Genomic DNA, 7927 nt, shown 5'->3' with positions numbered 1-7927 from the left:
ATTGTTTTTGAAAAGACATGTAATCACGTGAGCAGGATTTTTTCCTTCTTTTGACACAATAACAATTAACTTTCTTATTTTTTATTATTTATCTATTTATCTATTTTCGAAAGAGTGCCACGTGCAAGCGGAGAAGGAAAAAACAGATTAATGCAAAATTTGTGCCGAGAATTGTCTAAAGTTCCGACTTTTCTTTTTTTTGGATTTCACTTTAATAAGAACGTGAATTTATGAGGTGAATTTATTCGACAAAATATGATTCAACTCAAAAAAAAAAATAAATAAATAAAAGCTAACGTGAATTAAGATTAAAGTTAAGGTGTCATTGTGGACCCTCACCCCTTTTAAAAAACCTTGTTAAACTTTGTGACATATTTACATTCTATGGACGTCAAGCGCGAACGAACACCCAATAATTTTATTATATCATTTCTTCAAACTGAAACATAATTATCAAAGTATACTTACGCAAATAGATATGAAAAGTCTTTGTTAAAGTTTGTGCAATATTTCCATGGAGTACAGGCGCGAGCGCAGACCCCACAATTTTATTATACCATCCCTATTTAAGTTAAAACATACTTATCACAATATTCTTGTGTACATCTATATCAAAAACACTTGTAAACGTTTTTTTTTTCATTTTTTATTTCCATACTTTTGGGGCCAGGCGCGAACGCAGACCCCACAATTTTTTAGAACCACCGTTCTGCCAGATCAAACATACTCATTCCTGATCTTCGATTCATCTTCTATCATTATATGTAATCAGTTTTTTAAAATAGTCAAACATATAGCAGACTATTCGTGACCAGACACACACACACACACCCACACACAGACGTTCAGCTTTATATATATATATATATATATATATATATATATATATATATATATATATATATATATATATATATATATATATATATAAACAAATGATTAATAAAACATGTTAAAAGACATCTTGAAAAAGAGTTAAAAACATATTTAATTTTAAAAAGGAAGCACAAGATAAGTGGATAGTCCTTAATCCGCGGAGTTTCGAAGAAATACTCTCCTTCTCATCAGAGGGCAGGAATTAGCAAAATGCGGGATCGGATTTTGCATGTAAAAGTATTTAATGAAACTACAAGTAAGTCTTACTTGGTTAAAAAAGTTTTACTTGGTTTAAAAAAAAAGGTGAGGTAAGGGGAGTAGGAGGTAAAAGAAAATGATAAAAAGATTTCACATGAATGGATAGTCCGGTGAAGGGGAAAAAAATCCAAGAATGGTAAAATCCAAACACGGTCGAATTAAAAATTTAAAATTTAATTTAAAGAATTATATATATATATATATATATATATATATATATATATATATATATATATATATATATATATATATATATATATATATATATATATATATATATATACCAGTGATGAAAAAACCGGACTAGAGTGCTCAATGTGTAATCAGAGCAGTATATAGAAAATTTATTACTGTGAGTCCAGAATGAGTTATTCAAATTGTTTCAGCTAGAGGAAAATCCTCAAAGAGAGGAAAAATCCAACTAGCATCGTCTATGAATTCTGACGATGCTAGTTGGATTTTTCCTCTCTTTGAGGATTTTCCTCTAGCTGAAACAATTTGTAAACTCATTCTGGACTCACAGTAATAAATTTCCTATATATATATATATATATATATATATATATATATATATATATATATATATATATATATATATAAAATGTAATCAAAGGATGTAGTGTATACCTAATATACGCAATGGTAAACTTCAATCTAACATAAATACCAGTATATATATATATATATATATATATATATATATATATATATATATATATATATATATATATATATAGATAGATAGATAGATAGATAGATAGATAGATAGATAGATAATTTACTCCCAGCCGAATAAAAAACTCAATACGCAATAGAAAATAGATCCAACATTTTTTCACTTGTTTTATTGGCAATTGATGACTATAAAAAATTGCGGTTTCACTTAATAACATAACCAGCAAATTCTAGCAAGAATAGCATTCTTTGAAACTCTGCGGAATAAAGTCTTTTGCAAATTTTTTTTGGAGTATTTAGCCGAACAATAAATTTTATTATAAATTTCAACTGAGTTTTTATTTTCTTTCTCTCTCTCTCTCTCTCTCTCTCTCTCTTATATATACATATATATATATATATATATATATATATATATATATATATATATATATATATATATATATATATATATATATACAGTGCGTATCAAATTATTAACGAGTTTACATGTTTTAACATATTTAAGGAACGAATGAATAAAAAATCCATGAAACGTTGAGAAAGTGCTTACAATACTATTCAGCTACTCCAGTCAAAATATAAACGTATTTAAAGCAGTATTAGCGAAATTATGGCAGAATATAAGAATATGTATTGCTTTCAGTGTGTCAAGTTATTAACGAGGTTTAGAAGAAAACACAATATACCCATAACTTGTTTATTGAAATAATTTTCAAACATTAAATGAACTAGGAAAAATGCTTAGAACACAATAACTACATAGAAATTTCTACGTTGACATAATTAATAAGGGATATACGATCCCTTTTTATGAATTGCTTGTAAAGGACGTTGGTCCACAGAATTAGTCAAATTTGTGATTTCGTCAACAGTAATTCCTCGCGATACCTCTTGGAGAGTATCCCACAACTCATTTTTGAACTTAAATAGGCGTCCACTTACATAGAGGCGTCGCTTTATGATACTCCAAAGGTTCTCAATTGGGTTCAAATCTGGTGGATTCGCAGACCACTCCATCTTCCATAGCCCAGAGAACCCCAGTTGTTGCAAATACTCTTTGCTTTTGTTTGCTGCATGCGAGGTAGCATTATCCTGCATAAAAATAATGGTTCTTCTGAACGTCAACCTTTGCTTCTTCAACTATGGTTCAAAGTGCTCCTTCAGAAAAGCCATGTAAGCATTTGACGTAATTTTTGCGCCTTCTGGGACTCTCTATGGGCCAACTAAACTACCTCCGATAATCCCAGCCAAAATCATTATCCAATCAACATCTTGTTGGCGCCTTAAACACTGATAACGATGAATGACACGCACTTCATCCGTTAACAAAACTTTGGAAAAATCCGTTTTCATGTTGTTCTCTGCCCATTTCAATCGGTTTTGTATGTGATGTTACTTTAATGAAGGCTTTGTCACAGGCTTAACAGACTTTGACACTTCTTTCAGAAGGCGGCATCGAGTACTTTTTGAGACATTCTTCAATCTGGCTTATTCAAAGACTTCTCGACTTGTTTGCCCAGGGTTCTTAACAACTTCACGTTTAATTTGGAGTAGAGAACGGCGTGGAACAACTATAGATTTACCTTTATTAGCTCTCTTACATACCTTTATAGGGTTCTTAAGAAAGTTATTCACAGTTTGATGGTACCTTCCTATCATTTTCGATATTTCGAGGGTAGTGTTACCTTTTGCTAGCTGTTCTGTAATAGTATTCTTTTCAGAACAACTCAAACCACCTTTACGACCCATTTTATTGACGAAACAAACTGCTTTGTTAATAATTTGACACAGCTCAAATACTGTCGATTCAGCAATTATGATGGCCAGTTGTTTACCTTGCACGGAACAATACGAAAATTTCACAGTACGCACAGCTCAGCATTGCCAATGTTTCCATATATAATCGATTGCCTGCTCTCATCGGGGACTCTATGTAGTGCACAGGATAAAGCTTCAAACCCTTCATCGCAGTTACTTAGTCCACAAAACATTGTAGTCTACATTGCACTGTAGAGAACCTACTGTTGATTTTATAAAATTATTTTTACACGATGGCTAGAATTAAAGTTTAAAATGAAAAAATCAAGTATCATGGTTCAATTGTGTTTTAAACAGAAACATTCATTTCGAACGCGCCTCTGTCTTAGGAAAGAACTAATTGTTGATTTTATGAAAAATATTTTTGCACAATCACGTGAATTAAAGTAAAACATACAAAGTCAAGTGTCATGGTTCAATTGTGCTTTGCAAAGAGACATTCATTTCGAACGCGCCCCTGTCATATCATAGAACCTACTGTCGATTATATATGCTTGGCCCTTCTGCTTGTGTTGTTACATAGGGGTTATATAAAAAAGGGGATGGCGTATATATTCGTTATTCATATTAGAGAGAGAGAGAGAGAGAGAGAGAGAGAGAGAGAGAGAGAGAGAGAGAGAGAGAGAGAGTTTTAGAGTGTTCATATTTAAAGATGGAATATAGATATATTTTATCCGTTGTGAGTGTTCATATTTAAAGAGAGATATAGATATATTTTATCCGTTGTGAGTTTTCATATTTAAAGATGGAATATAGATGTATTTTATCCATTGTGAGTGTTCATATTTAAAGAGAGATATAGATATATTTTATCCGTTGTGAGTGTTCATATTTAAAGAGGGATATGGATATATTTTATCCGTTGTGAGTGTTCATATTTAAAGAGGGATATAAATATATTTTATCCGTTGTGAGTGTTCATATTTAAAGAGGGATGTAAATATATTTTATCCGTTGTGAGTGTTCATATTTAAAGAGGGATGTAAATATATTTTATCCGTTGTGAGTGTTCATATTTAAAGAGGGATATAGATATATTTTATCCGTCGTGAGTGTCCATATTTAAAGAGGGATGTAGATATATTTTATCCGTTGTGAGTGTTCATATTTAAAGAGGGATGTAGATATATTTTATCCGTTGTGAGTATTCATATTTAAAGAGGGATGTAAATATATTTTATCCGTTGTGAGTGTTCATATTTAAAGAGGGATGTAAATATATTTTATCCGTTGTGAGTGTTCATATTTAAAGAGGGATGTAAATATATTTTATCCATTGTGAGTGTTCATATTTAAAGAGGGATGTAAATATATTTTATCCGTTGTGAGTGTTCATATTTAAAGAGGGATGAAGATATATTTTATCCGTTGTGAGTATTCATATTTAAAGAGGGATGTAAATATATTTTATCCGTTGTGAGTGTTCATATTTAAAGAGGGATGTAAATATATTTTATCCGTTGTGAGTGTTCATATTTAAAGAGGGATATAGATATATTTTATCCGTTGTGAGTGTCCATATTTAAAGAGGGATGTAGATATATTTTATCCGTTGTGAGTGTTCATATTTAAAGAGGGATGTAAATATATTTTATCCATTGTGAGTGTTCATATTTAAAGAGGGATGTAAATATATTTTATCCGTTGTGAGTGTTCATATTTAAAGAGGGATGTAAATATATTTTATCCGTTGTGAGTGTTCATATTTAAAGAGGGATATAGATATATTTTATCCGTTGTGAGTGTTCATATTTAAAGAGGGATGTAAATATATTTTATCCGTTGTGAGTGTTCATATTTAAAGACGGATGTAGATATATTTTATCCGTTGTGAGTGTTCATATTTAAAGAGGGGTGTAAATATATTTTATCCGTTGTGAGTGTTCATATTTAAAGAGGGATGTAAATATATTTTATCCGTTGTGAGTGTTCATATTTAAAGAGGGATGTAAATATATTTTATCCGTTGTACGTGTTCATATTTAAAGAGGGATGTAAATATATTTTATCCGTTGTGAGTGTTCATATTTAAAGAGGGATGTAAATATATTTTATCCGTTGTGAGTGTTCATATTTAAAAAGGGATGTAAATATATTTTATCCGTTGTGGGTGTTCATATTTAAAGAGGGATGTAGATATATTTTATCCGTTGTGAGTGTTCATATTTAAAGAGGGATGTAAATATAATTTATCCGTTGTGAGTGTTCATATTTAAAGAGGGATGTAAATATATTTTATCTGTTGTGAGTGTTCATATTTAAAAAGGGATGTAAATATATTTTATCCGTTGTGAGTGTTCATATTTAAAGAGGGATGTAGATATATTTTATCCGTTGTGAGTGTTCATATTTAAAGAGGGATGTAAATATAATTTATCCGTTGTGAGTGTTCATATTTAAAGACGGATGTAAATATATTTTATCCGTTGTGAGTGTTCATATTTAAAGAGGGATGTAAATATATTTTATCCGTTGTGAGTGTTCATATTTAAAGAGGGATATAGATATATTTTATCCGTTGTGAGTGTTCATATTTAAAGAGGGATGTAAATATATTTTATCCGTTGTGAGTGTTCATATTTAAAGAGGGATATAGATATATTTTATCCGTTGTGAGTGTCCATATTTAAAGAGGGATGTAGATATATTTTATCCGTTGTGAGTGTTCATATTTAAAGAGGGATGTAGATATATTTCATCCGTTGTGAGTGTTCATATTTAAAGAGGGATGTAAATATATTTTATCCGTTGTGAGTGTTCATATTTAAAGAGGGATGTAAATATATTTTATCCGTTGTGAGTGTTCATATTTAAAGAGGGATGTAAATATATTTTATCCGTTGTGAGTGTTCATATTTAGAGAGGGATGTAAATATATTTTATCCGTTGTGAGTGTTCATATTTAAAGAGGGATATAGATATATTTTATCCGTTGTGAGTGTTCATATTTAAAGAGGGATGTAAATATATTTTATCCGTTGTGAGTGTTCATATTTAAAGAGGGATGTAAATATATTTTATCCGTTGTGAGTGTTCATATTTAAAAAGGGATGTAAATATATTTTATCCGTTGTGAGTGTTCATATTTAAAGAGGGATATAGATATATTTTATCCGTTGTGAGTTTTCATATTTAAAGAGAGATATAGATATATTTTATCCGTTGTGAGTGTTCATATTTAAAGAGGGATATAGATATATTTTATCCGTTGTGAGTGTTCATATTTAAAGAGGGGTGTAAATATATTTTATCCGTTGCGAGTGTTCATATTTAAAAAGGGATGTAAATATATTTTATCCGTTGTGAGTGTTCATATTTTAAGAGGGATATAGATATATTTTATCCGTTGTGAGTGTTCATATTTAAAGAGGGATGTAAATATATTTTATCCGTTGTGAGTGTTCATATTTAAAGAGGGGTGTAAATATATTTTATCCGTTGTGAGTGTTCATATTTAAAGAGGGATGTAAATATATTTTATCCGTTGTGAGTGTTCATATTTAAAAAGGGATGTAAATATATTTTATCCGTTGTGAGTGTTCATATTTAAAGAGGGATGTAGATATATTTTATCCATTGTGAGTGTTCATATTTAAAGAGGGATGTAAATATAATTTATCCGTTGTGAGTGTTCATATTTAAAGAGGGATATAGATATATTTTATCCGTTGTGAGTGTTCATATTTAAAGAGGGATGTAAATATATTTTATCCGTTGTGAGTGTTCATATTTAAAGAGGGATATAGATATATTTTATCCGTTGTGAGTGTCCATATTTAAAGAGGGATGTAGATATAATTTATCCGTTGTGAGTGTTCATATTTAAAGAGGGATGTAGATATATTTCATCCGTTGTGAGTGTTCATATTTAAAGAGGGATGTAAATATATTTTATCCGTTGTGAGTGTTCATATTTAAAGAGGGATGTAAATATATTTTATCCGTTGTGAGTGTTCATATTTAAAGAGGGATATAGATATATTTTATCCGTTGTGAGTGTCCATATTTAAAGAGGGATGTAGATATATTTTATCCGTTGTGAGTGTTCATATTTAAAGAGGGATGTAGATATATTTCATCCGTTGTGAGTGTTCATATTTAAAGAGGGATGTAGATATATTTTATCCGTTGTGAGTGTTCATATTTAAAGAGGGATGTAGATATATTTCATCCGTTGTGAGTGTCCATATTTAAAGAGGGATGTAGATATATTTTATCCGTTGTGAGTGTTCATATTTAAAGAGGGATATAGATATATTTCATCCGTTGTGAGTGTTCATATTTAAAGAGGGATGTA

Source organism: Euprymna scolopes, chromosome 45, assembly GCF_053919585.1.
Source record: "Euprymna scolopes isolate OS-2025 chromosome 45, ASM5391958v1, whole genome shotgun sequence".
NCBI classification, from domain to species: Eukaryota; Metazoa; Mollusca; class Cephalopoda; order Sepiida; family Sepiolidae; genus Euprymna; species Euprymna scolopes.
This window is presented reverse-complemented; position numbering follows the sequence as displayed.